The 13,095-nt window shown below is 45.2% G+C and overlaps 1 protein-coding gene across 4 annotated transcripts in view; it reads left to right on the forward strand.

Moving 5' to 3' along the window:
* Positions 1-13,095, forward strand: part of DAB1 (DAB adaptor protein 1) — a 421,097-nt gene that overhangs the window by 663 nt on the left and 407,339 nt on the right. For 2 of the 4 annotated variants that reach the window (XM_029228761.1, XM_029228760.1), the window contains exon 1: positions 166-299. The exons of 1 other annotated variant lie outside the window; for it this stretch is intronic. The gene's annotated coding sequence lies outside the window, so the exon portion shown is untranslated. Of the gene's footprint in view, positions 1-137; positions 300-13,095 lie in introns of those variants that run through there. One more of the 4 variants, XM_029228765.1, reaches the window with a different exon arrangement.

The following is a 13,095-nucleotide window of genomic DNA, read 5'->3' on the forward strand; positions in this document are numbered from 1 at the left end:
CGGGCAGGTGAGCGGCGCCGCAGGGCGCCGGGCGGGCGAGGGGCTGGCGGGGGCGGGGGCGGGGGCGGGGGCGGGGGCGGGGGCGGGGGCGCGGGAGGAGGCGGGTCTGCGCGCGAGGCGGTCTCCTCCCCCTGCTCTGACGCGGGGCCCGTGGCGCCCGGGGAGAATGGACCCAGCTCGGCTCTCGCCCGGGCTTCCCCGGGCTGGAGAGCGCGCCTAAGTGCCGCCGCTCGCCGGGCATGGGGAACCGCTTCCTGGGCGGCTGCGGCAGCGGAGGAGGAAGCTCTCGGCGAGCCTAGGTGAGGCACGGCGGTGGGCTCGCGGCCGCCCCGGAGTTCAGCGCGGGCAGGTGTCGGCGGGTACGCGGCGTCCGGATGCCCGGGTGGCTCCGTCGGGGTCCCCGGGCGCGGAGGAGGGCTCCTGGGGCGTTCCTCTCGGGAGTTTGGCCAGGAGTGCGGCGGGGATGGAGACTGCAGTTTTCCTCCCTGTTCCTCCACTTGCTGGAGAGGATAGGCGCCTCTGCTCCTTCCTTATGGGTCTCCCCCTACCACCCCTTATCTCCCTACTTCTGACCACGCGCGGTTCTCTTTCCAGATCTGCTCACCTAATACATTCGTCTCTCTCCGGGACCCCCTGCACCTTCCTCCTTCCTGCGGCACGCCGCTATCCACCCGCGAGCCTTCCTTCTCCCACTCCAAAACCTACCTGGTACTCCCGAGCCCTTCCTCAGCCGCGCTGCCGGCGTCCCCAGGTCGGACCCTCTTCCCTGCTCAGCCAAACCCGGTTTTCACTTCCCTACTCCTCGGTAGCGCTGCGGTTCTGCTCCGACCTGCCGAAAAGCGAGATCTATCCCAGTGGCCCCTACCCTTTTGCAAACACCGTCAGAGCCGGATCCCGCGTCTCCTCGGAACCCATCTCTTCCCGAGTCCTCCATCGACTCGGTTCTCTGCTGCCGCCCCTTGCTTTCCACTCCCCAGCACCACCCCGCGCCGCCCTCCACTCCGATAGCTCTCCTCCCCACCCGCCCCCTCTTGCTTCTCTCTGATCCAGACTTGACGCTCTGCCTCGGCTGCAGAGCCAGGTTTCCCCACCCCCCTACTGGGGAAACTTTAAAATCCATGTGGTTCGGTTCATAAAGGAGCCCTAAAAGCAGGACTCAACCGTCGAGAGAGCCTGGAGCCAGGGAGTCAAGGATGGCGGAGGTTGTGTCGTGGCGTCGGAAAGGAGCTATAGGCTGAGTATACCAAGTACATTTCAAAATCCTGGTTGCTGCAGCCGGGACCCTCCTCCCGAGGCTGGCTCGTCCCGCGGAGTATTATTGTGACCCCTGGTGGGAGGGCGCGAGTATTCTGTGCACTTTTTTTTTTTTTTTTTTTTGGTACGCGGGCCTCTCACTGTTGTGGCCTCTCCCGTTGCGGAGCACAGGCTCCGGACGCGCAGGCTCAGCGGCCATGGCTCACGGGCCCAGCCGCTCCGCGGCATGTGGGATCTTCCCGGACCGGGGCACGAAGCCGTATCCCCTGCATCGGCAGGCGGACTCTCAACCCCTGCGCCACCAGGGAAGCCCTTCTGTGCACTTTTTAAAGCACTTTTTTTTTTTTTTTCTGGTGGTAGTGCTGGTGGACGGGATGAAGGGGGCACGAGGGGAAGGTTGCTGTAAGAGGTTGATGTCACATGGCTCCTGCGTTGCTCCCTCCCGGACCCGCCAGACTGTGTACGTTTCACTCCCTGTAAACTAACCTCCCCCCCCCCCAATTCCAGCCTGCAGCACACAAGTCCTCATTGTTGGGGGTCTGCCTGGGCACTTCCGCCTGGGCTGGGAGAATCTGGAGGAATGGGGTGGGGGTGGGGGTGGGGAGGCCGGGGGCGCCGGGCGACCGCGGTGTGGCTCTCGCCTTGTGCTCAGCGGCCGCGGACGGAGTGCAGAGCGCCGCGGCGCGGGCATCGGTGAACTCCGGCGCTTGTCTCCCAGGGCGGGGTGCGCGGCCGCGTGGGTCGGCGGCTGCGTGTGCATTTGGATGCCGGCGCACACCTGGGTTTTAGTTCGTTCAGAAAGAGGGGTTAGTAGAGAGGTTGCCGCAGAGAGTGCGTGTTTTGTTGCCCGGAGCTGGGCGGGCGAGTCCTCCGAGAAGGATGCTACATTGCAGCTCCTAACATCCCGGCGGGGACCGGAGCAAGGATCCGCCGCTGTCGCTTCTTACTCCCACCTGCTCCCTTCCTACTGGCCCGTTCAACGCACTTTCAAAATGTTGATGGTTTTGAATAAAGGCCTTGTGGGGGGTTCCGCTGACATTACATCGCACTTCACATGTTTTCTAGTAATCATATAAATTAAAGGTGGCTTGCGTTTAGAACTCCCTAATTATCCGGTTCACGTCTGTACATTTATGTGCCAATTATAGGTCTTCGGGAAATCCATAAAATTATAAACCATCCTCACCCCCTGAATCAGCACCCATTGTTTTTATTATCTCAATGAGTGATTCTGGATGGAACCCTTAATTGCACAGGCAAGATAGAGGAGGAGGGGGAAGTGGAGAGGTTGGATGGAATAGGGACACTCCACAGCTTCTCCTCAGCCCAGCCCCATCTCTTTCACTCTCCATCCTGACAAGGCTTGGTGACAATTCTGGAATCTGAAAGGGATCACAGATTTTCTTGGTTTCCTATTGAGAAGGGCGACCTAATGAAAACTGTATAAAAGTCAACTTCTAAGCAATCAGAAATTGTCTGCTGATGTCCTTGATTGAAATCCCAGCATTCAATTGGAGTACTGAAAACTCGAAGAAATGGCTTTTGAAGCGCTATTGTTCTTTTCCATACAGAGAGGCCTTCTTAAAGGTTTAGGAAGTTCAAAATGCGGTGATTTTAAAGACTGACATTGTAACTATTAGGCAACGGTGAGAGGATCGGATCCGCAGGGATGAGAGAAGAGGGCGAAGTGGGGAGTACAAACGTGTTGTTACTATCTCGCTGCTACCAAGTGGGAATTCAGTTCTCCACATCAAGTTAGCAATTAAATCTCTGACTAAAGCAGATTTAGAAGGTGATTTTTAGGTTTTTTTTTTCCTCTCCTTTTGGGTGGTGGTTTGCTTAAGGTCTGAATAGGCATATCTGAAACATTTAATCATGTTCATTGTATTCAACAATAAAATCTGAATAAAAATTGCTTACTGTTGATGAAGCTCATCTCACAAGCTGTTTCACAGTATGTTTCATTTGCAAGACAGACCATTGTGTGAGGCTGCAGGGAAGACATGGTATCACTTCTTGTTCATTTTCTCCCAAAGCCAGAGAGGAATCCGCTGCTCCCACTCCCCTCTGCCCTCCAAGGAATTTTTTTCTTAAATGGGTGGGTGTTTGGCTTGGTCCCTGATAGTACCCATCTTAAAAATGGCCTTTGGTGGATTTCGGGTGCCTGAAGCCACCCTGCAGGCAGAGGAAGAATCTAATTGAGGCAGCATTTGCATTTTGATAATTCACTCAAGTCAAACATTTGGTTTTGCTGGGGTTTAATCCTTCTCTCAAGCTAATAAAGCTAACAAAGCAAGAAAATCACAGTATATGTCTGTTAGTTGGCACTTTACAAAGTTGCATAAATTGAAGGCGGTTGTCAGGAACTTTAAGTGTTACTTAGGGCTATAACTGTAACAAAAAATGTTCACTGGTTGAGTTAAGTGATTGAGGATGAATCGACCTCTCAGAACCTCAGTTTCATCATTTGCACAACAGGGACAATATTATCTACTTTGTGGAGCTGTGAGCAATTTTATGGGGGGAAATGTCTCATTGGGCGCTTTGGCACTTAGCAGGATTTCAGGAGGATGGTAACTTTTAGTACTAGAGAGCATGGAATTCTGCTAAGGAGAGAGGATGGTATTTGGAATTGGAAGGGCAGGATGGAAACCAGGTACTGGATTGGCAAATCACCTCTCTTAGTATAATAAAAATAGGAATAATTAACCCTTGTGGGGCACTTACTAAGACTCAGACTTAAGCACTTCACATGCATTAACTTATTTAATCCTTCAGTAACCCTAGGAAGTGCATACTTGTATTCTTATTCTCATTCGATTGATAAGGAAAGTGGGGCACCTAGAGAGTTGGTAACTGGCCCAAGGTCATACAGCAACTAATACAATTTAAATCCAAGCTTTCAGTCCTAACGACTACGTTACGTTACCTCTGAGTGGGGAGGTGAGCTCTATCTCCCAGGGTGGTTGTCACATTTAATGGGGAATAATGGAATAGTTAGACCTCCTGTAGGAGAAAACTACGGGTTGTTGCCAATTTCAGATGCCAACAACATAAGATGGGTACTTCTCTATTACCAGCAGGGCATTAGGCTGATGGTGGGCATTTTGAACACTTCTGACATCGTGGCAGGTATTGGTTCACATGTGTCTACTGTGTTAGTATATTCAGTAACTGGGTAGGCAGAGATTGCATTACTGCTCCTACCGGTTACCAGTGGAGGAACGCAGAGATTCTCAAAATTAAGAGGTGGTATAACAGGTCTTTAGAAGTCTGTACTTGGGTGCTAGGCTGCCTGGGTTCAGACCTCAGTTCCCCCAGCGCTGCCTGCTGTGTGGCTTTGACCAGCTTATCTAACTTCTCTGTGCTTCAATTTTCTTTATAATAAAAAGCTACCTGCCACATAAGATTGTTGTGAGAATTATAGGAATTAACACCAAGTGCTTAGAATAGTACCCAGCATGTGATGTTACTTAACTGTTAATGTTATCCTTCAAAGAAGAGAAAAATCCTTTTCCTTGAAAATAAAAAGTTTTCTGTTCGTCACTGATATCCTAAGACTTAAATATCCTAAGAGTATCTGGCCTGTTGTTTTTTGTTTTGCTTTTTTGTTAACCAGGAGGTAGAGAGGAGGAGAGATATTTAAGGAGTTCAGGCAAAGGTTTTGTTTTGTGTTTGGCTTATTGGAAATATTTCCTTGAACATTTCTCCTCTTTGTGAAGGGAATGGTGATATCTTCATAATGCTAAGACCTCTATGTCATTGCACTTTTCAGCAGTTATTTTCAAGGAAATAAGATGATTATTGGATGGATTAAATTCTAGGAATAGTCAACTCTTCCCAATTTATAGATTGGAAAGCAAATCAGACTTGGGGTGATGCATAACTGCACAACTGAGAAACACCATCAGACCCAGAATTCTTTGACCAGTGCTGCTTCTTCTAGACCAGACTGTCTCCTATACTAGGATAGAGTAGTGGCCTGAAATATAAATAGAATTAAATATAAATAGAATCCCCAGGAAGGGATGGTGCGCGGTGGGGTGGGTATTACCAGCTAAGAGCGGAAGCCAGCCAGATGTTCTGTACTGAAAAAAGAGTGTCCAGTAGGAAAAGAAAACCCCTCCTCTGGGGTTATATCCATGAAAAGCTAGCACAGAACTCAATCTATGAACTGTGTATCAGGATATGAACCTGTGTACAAAAAAGAAAAAAAGACATTAAATCAATTAATCACTTTAACACCTCCCTTAGGTTGGAGAGCAAATGATCAGGTTTCTTTTTCTGTGAGATGCCCTTTGTATTTTCCTTCCATTGAGTTCTTAGAAACGGGAAGGTTTTGGTTTGGGCATCATAAAACTTCTCTGGCTTCTATTTCATGAAATAGGCTACCGTATTCTATTGGAAAGAAATTGCCAACTTGCTTTTATTATTATTATTTTATTTTAACCTGACATGTAACCAGTCTACAGTGCCAGTGGGGGATTCTCATAAAGAGAAAACAAATAAAATTCTACTGAACAGGAGAACTCACAGCTCAAATGGTAAAAGTTTGTGGGGTCAAAGATGTGTTGTTTGGCTTAGGGGATAAAATTAGAGGAGGTAAGGTAACAGACAGATGTGAAGTTCAGAGTGAACCCAAGTCAGCTGTGTTGACCACCTACAGGGAGTCTTGGAAAATCACCAGCCCTGTGTTGATAATTTGAGCATCATACCGATTTCTGACTCTCTGTTGGTCTGTCACTCTGGTTCTCAACTGGATCTATCCATTCACTCTTCATCAGTTAAGCATCTCTTTCTCTTCCTTTGTCTCTTCTGTGTTTATCCCAGTCTTTGTCTCTCTTTCATTCTTTATGACTGTTTGTTCCTATTCTTGTTAGTGTCATAATCAACAGTAACAGCTGAAAATTATGAATATGCATGAAGAGTATCTGGAAATTGAGGCCACACATGTCCTGATACAGACCTCACTCCTGTGTCCATTCAGCATGTCTTACTAGCACCTCCTTTACCTCGCTCTGGTTCAGTGCTAGGCACTGCAGACAGTTCCAAGATGCAAAGGTACAGTCTCTCCCATCTGGGCACCTGGCCTTATACAGAAATAGCTGCTACAGCATGACCTGTGGTACAGAGAATATCTGTATAGCAGCACTGGAAGCTTCCAGATGAGGAATTATTTCTACCTGGAGAAAGGAAAGGATGGCTAAGGCTTCACAGAAGAGATTTCGTTTCACCTGGAAGCTGGAGGTTGACCAGGAGTTTCTGAGGGGCTGAAAGAACTATATGGACAAAGACAGGCGGGCAAGAAGCTTCATCATTGGTTTGGGGATGGGCATCCTGTTAAGAGTGGCTGTAAGGTAGCCTATGTGGCTGAAATGGATTATTTTGTAGAGCCTTTTCCAAACTTTGTTCTGGGGAGCACTGGTGTCCCCCAGGATGGTTATGAGTATTTCAGAAGAAAGGGCGTTCACAAGGAAAAAAAGTTGCATGCTCAAAAATACCTAGGAAGCCCCGAATTATGTATCCTGCTCTTAGTAAGACACAGTATTTACTGACATGTGAAAGCGGCAGAGATTTCCTGCAGTTAAGAAACTCATGTACCTCATTAAGAGTTTTCCAAACTTATTTTCTGCAGAATCTTTGATTTCAAGTAGTCCCTCTCAGTGTCTCATGAGATAGACTGGAGAAAAGGTTTGTAGGTAAGCACTTATTATTTTTAAGCAAAACAGTTAATCTGATTGAGAAGGTAATGCATTTGATTTGAAATGTAATATGGTATATTTCTAAGACATATGAAAGTGTATACATAACAATGAGTAGAAAACTCTGTCCCTACCACTCAGCCTAGGAAGGCAAGCCATGTAAATGTAGTCAAAGCCACTTAGTAACCTCTCCCCATCAGATCTCCTTCCCTCCTGCCAGAGAGAACCACTATTCCACATTTGTTATTTATCATTCCGTATAATTATTTTGAATATGCTTTTCAGAAGAACAGACTTAAAAAGAATTCCATTGAATTCTCATCCAGTTTCTAGCTAGTCACTAGAGAGATGATAAGAAATAGTAGTTTGTCCAATAACTGTCCAGGAGAGGACATGTATAAGCTCTTTAGGGAGAAGGAACGTGGCTTCTACTTTTACCAACAGTGCCTAGAATATAGTAGATGCTCAATAAGTGTCTGCTGGATTGAATTGAATTAAATGTGTGTACTTTTATGTGGTTCATTAAGCTCATGTGGATAGAAAGATTGGGGGTAAGTTGTTTTTCACTGACAATATTGAAATTCTTTGTGATCAACGATCTTGAAAACACATTCTTTTTTTCGGTGGCAGTTCTTTATTTTGTAATCTGGATTTGGAAACGAATAGTAACAATCAGCTATTGAAAGTCATCTCTGTTTTCTTGACATCTTTTGGAATCATTAACAGTAACAACTTACTCAAATCTGTCCTATAACTGATCCACTAGAACTGTCCACTTTCATTACAGGAACAATGATAACCAGAAATGTTTTTAATCAAAAAGGAAATTTATCAATTAATGCTAATTAATTACTCAGTCCCTGGACACTAGATACTTTGAAGGTTTATGAGGTTCCCCAGGGAGTAACTTATTTTCAGTAACAAAGTTTTATAATTACGCACCGTCATGCCACGACAAGCATCTCTCTTCATAGGAGTGAGGGACATCCTCTTGAAAAAGCTCTCGTCATCTAAAACATATGTCATATTTGGGTGACATTTTCCTTTTTTATTGTCCTAGCTTATATTCATATATTACTGTATACATGTATGTCAATATGTACAGTGAGTGTTAGAATGTTGCTGAGGAATGCATAGCAGAAAGAATGGGAGCAGAAAGAAAGTGGGAGACTTACAGGCTCCTTGGGAGAGCCTTTTTGCGCTAAATCATGGTTATATGGAAGATGGTGGCTTAGCTTTTCTCATAGGATTCAATGTTGATTATAGCTAAGATATACCCCTAGGATTTTCTATCTTTGACTTGACTGGTGCAGATTTTTCCCAGTAGACTTGGGAGTAGTAGTAAAAATCCCAACAGGTGGCAGGACGAGAGTCAGCTTTGGATGTGAATGATCGTAAATGATCCAGACACTGCCCAGAGAGGAAGGAAGAGAAGCCACGCATTGCTGTTCCCTAGTGATTGCCCGGTGATGCCCACCCACTCTGACCATGGCACGTGGTGGTGCTTGTCTTCAATCCCAGGACACGTTATTTTGAGCAGTATTACATGCATGCTCACAAAAGCTCTGAATAGAAAACACAACCGTTCAAACATACTCAAGTTAGACTAAAAGTGCTGGTAATCCAGTTGAAGTCAAAGATGGGCCAGCCATATGCTGAATCTGAGCTACGGCATGTATTGTTAGAACATAGTTCCAATGAATGCAAAAAGGTTACTGTAATTTATTCCTTTGGGAAGCTGAATAGATTTATAGGCCACATAGAAGTTGGATTCTTGCCAATCTTCTGCTATCTAACTTCTTAATTTTAATGTAGTTGAATTTATCAATCTTTTCTTATGGTTAGTACTTTTATGCCTTGTTTAAGAAAGCCTTTTTAAAAACCCTGATGTCATAAAGATATTCTCCTTTATTATCCTCTAAAAGCTTTATTGTTTTTTCTTTCACATTTAGGTTCTATAATCCTTTCTTATAGTATATTTTCTGGAATTAATGTTTGGTGGAATATTAACAGCTATTACACGAATAATAGCATTGCTATTTCTAATTGTGGGATCGATATATACGTGTGTGAGGTAGGAATTCATTCTGTTTTCTTCTAATTTTCTTCCATATGGGGAAAAGTCATCCTGGCATTTAGGGTTAGTTTATAGGCATATATTTTGTCCACTCTTTTGCGCAAGCCACACTTCTTTATTATCACAGCTTTATAAAAAGCCTTGGTAATTGCACGACAAACCCCCCATGATGTCCTTCTTCAAAAGTAACTTGGCCTTTCTTGGCCTTTTGTCTTCCATATACATTTTTTCCATATACATTTTATAATTGTCTTTTAAACTTACACTCAAATACTTATTGAGATTTGATTGGAATTATTGTTTGAATTTATAGATTAACTCAGGGAAATGACATTATTATAATGTTGAGCCTTTCTACCCATAAACATAGTACCTTCATCCATTTATTTAGTTCTTATTTAATGTCTTTCCATACAGATTATAAATTTCTTCGTAAAGGTATGCACTCTTTCGTTAGATTTATTTCCAGGTGCTTTATATTTTTGTTGTTGCTATTGTAAATGCCATCTTTAAAATATTATATTTTCTAGGTATGCATTAGTTTTCATCATACTTCACCTGTATTTCTTATTCTGGATGGTGAGGACTAGAAGGGGAGGAGAAAAACTGGTGGTTATGAGTGCTTACTAAACATTAGGTTCTTTACATACTCTGATTTGAATGCAGAACAGCCTCAAGGGAAGAGCTCTGGGAGGCTTAGCACCACCCTTGGCTGGATCACTGCTGTCCTTTGCAGACCAGCAGTGCTGGGCTTTCCTTTGTCCCAGTGGGTCAGGGGGTTGTGGAAGTGAGGATTGCGGCCGATGAGGGGTGATCACCCCGAGTAGCAGCCACTCACCTGGTTCAGGTGGCAGAGGCCTTTGAAAGACGTCTCTGGTTTTCCCCTGGAGTGAGGGGTTGTGCAGAGTCATCTGGCTGCCTGAGGGATGCAGTTTGGCTGGTAGCTACAATCTGGTTTGACTTTTCAGGTAGATCTGTCAGGTCAGTGAATATCGTTCCCACTTTCAGTCAAGGAGCCACAGGTCTAGGGAACTGAAAAGACGTGTGCAAGCCATCTAGCTGAGCTGGAATGAAGACCCAGGTCTCGCTACACCCATATCAATGCTCTTTCATTGCACCTTATTGTCTTAAGATCCTCAGATATTTGACGATGATGATATAGTGAAATACTGAAGCATTTTTCATTTGAGGAAACACCATTATGCATGGAAATTGTAACTTATATCTGCCCAAAGAGGGCTAATTGTAGAGCTTTCTGACTATAGCCCATGTAGTGGTTGTTACCTGCCATTTGTTATCCTCTCTCTGTTGCTCTGTCTGTCTGTCTCTCTGGATTTCCTCATGCTATTAATTCTTTCATAAGCCTGCTCCCACTCATTTATCCCCATTCAAATAATATTTGTATATTAGGACCTAGGGCAGGATATCCATTTCTCTCTGAAAGTTACCCCTAGGACATCAGTGTCCATAAAATTTCAAATTTCTCTCCTCCCCTTGCCAGATGCTGTACCTCTTTCCTTCTTCTCTCACATTCTGTCATCAGCACATGTTTCATTATATTTTCTGGAATGAAGGTAATGCGTACCGCACTAGGTTAGGGTGATGTAAAAAGACGATGTCTCAAAGAAAGCAAGATTAAGGGACCAAAAATCTAACCACTTGGTTCTCCTGATAACACTATAAATTTTCTCTCTGCTATGTATGTGGGGTCATAGGAGTGAGGTGAGATATCATACTGTATACATTTGACTGCTCCAGATGTGTCAGGGGAGGGGGAAGTCTTGACTTGTTTTAGTAGCTGTAAGTCAGCGTGGCTGGGAGCAAGGGGGCTGGGTACTGGACTAACATCGCCCTCTTTAAAAATATAAAGGTCATTGACTTTACACACACAAGGACCGACTGTATAGCACAGGGAATGCTGCTCAATATTCTGTAATAACCTAAATAGGAAAAGAATTTGAAAAAGAAAAGATACATGTATGTGTATAACTGAATCACTTTGCTGTACACCTGAAACTAACACAACACTGTTAATCAACTGTACTCCAATATAAAATAAAAATTAAAAAAAATATAAGGGTTCTACACCCTAGGCTCAATCTAAGTTTGATGCTTCCTTCTGTCTGCCTTTCCCAGGCAAGTGTATCTCTCTCAGGCTTCCCGAGCCCCAGCTCTGCTGAGCACCACACTTCATTACGTCAGTTGTTCTGCTCCATGTGTGTTGATCTGGAGTCCTTTAAATTTGAGAGTTTCTCAAGGGCACTGTCATCTGGATTTCATGACCCATATGCTTGGCCTATTGAGGAAGTTCACCGTAAACACTTGCTACCTTTAATTTTTAAAGGCTACCATAGTGCCTTTGCAGTGGAGGGGAAAGTATCCCTTTAGTGATACTGTGAAAACAAAATAGGGCTTTCTGTTGTAATTTTGGGACATGTTTTTAGCTCCTTTTATTCCAAAACTATGCCTTTCCTGTCCTGTTCTTTGCTGTCCTCCCTCCTCTGCTTCCTTTCCCTCCTTCTTCTTTTTTTTTTTTTTTTTTTTTAAATCAAATCAAAGGAGTTGCATGAAATCAACAACAAAGGCTTCTCAACTTATGGGTCTGTAGTGTGATTTTACAGTTACTGCAGTGGGCAATATTCCCTGTCTTTATCACATGCATTATTTCAGTGGAGGAGGAAGAATTTGGGGAGTAGTTGGGAGGTGGACTTTGCAGTTCCTTGTCAGATCCCCTAGTAGCATTAAGTATTTTATGTGGGTGATTGGTCACCTTGTGGATGATCTGTAGCTGGTTTAAAATTTCAGCCTAAAGAGCGAAACTCTGCCAACCAGTATATGTCAGCGCTGAAGAGTGCCTTTCTGTGCTATCCCCGAACACATCCAAAACAACGTCAGCTGCACCACCACGACTTTCAAGCAGAATTTAATTATTTTAACGATATGCACTGTATCAGTGAGAATCTAGTCAGGAGACACACACCAGGTACCTTAATTGGAAGAATTCAATACAGGGAACTAGTAACAAAGATGTTGGAAGAGCTGAAAGTGTGACAGAGAGACAAGGGATGGACACTAGCGAGAGCAGGAAGTCAGTTTGCTTCTAGATCTTAATCTGCAGGCATCAAGGGAGCGGGTGGTGTTATCAGAGCCCAGGTGTTGAGGCTGTTGGAAATGTAACGGAGGCTGCGTAAGAGTGGTACCACACAGGGAGGGGCTGGAACTGTGGAGGAGACTCTGCCACAGCAGGGGATGCCACCTTGAAGCAGAAAGGGAGGGAGACCCTTGATCCTCCTCCTTCCTTCCTGTCTCCTGCCATCTTTCCCATTCAGTGAGCCTCACTGGAAGTTAGTTGGCCAGAAAACCTGGGGAAATGTAGTTGGGACCAGCTTTCTGCCATACTCAACAGAGTGGAGGGGAAGGGCCAGGAGTGGATCTGAGAGAAACAGGCAAAGGACTAGTTCACACGCCAGGGAAATAAATCTCTTACAAAAGTGTTTATTGGGCTTCCCTGGTGGCGCAGTGGTTGACAGTCCGCCTGCCGATGCAGGGGACAGGGGTTCGTGCCCCGGTCCGGGAAGATCCCACATGCCGCAGAGCGGCTGGGCCCGTGAGCCATGGCCGCTGAGCCTGCGCGTCCGGAGCCTGTGCTCCGCAACAGGAGAGGCCACAACAGTGGGAGGCCCACGTACCGCAAAAAAAAAAAAAAAAAAAACCAAACAAAAGTGTTTATTAATATTGCAGACCTAAAGGAACACAACTGAGTTCCTCCTCTTCTCTCTCCTCCCACCCCAGCCCATCCAGCCTCCCTCACAGAATATTGAGAGGGACCCTGCTGGCAGCTGCATCTCTGTCTTGTTAGGGTGAGCTGCGTTAATGCTGGGTGCCCTGCTCAGTAGGACAGCAGAGTAGGGCTACAAGTCTCTGAGAACTCAGTTTTTTTTTTTTTTTTAATAACTCATTTAGTGGCAAAATGTGACCTGACCTGAAGTGACTTGAAGTTCCTTATAATCTTTAGTGATCCCTTCGTGAATAGGCATACAGCGGCTCTAGAAGCATTAATGA

Source organism: Monodon monoceros, unplaced genomic scaffold (genome assembly GCF_005190385.1).
Source record: "Monodon monoceros isolate NGI ecotype Baffin Bay Population unplaced genomic scaffold, NGI_Narwhal_1 Super_Scaffold_18, whole genome shotgun sequence".
Classification (NCBI taxonomy): Eukaryota; Metazoa; Chordata; class Mammalia; order Artiodactyla; family Monodontidae; genus Monodon; species Monodon monoceros.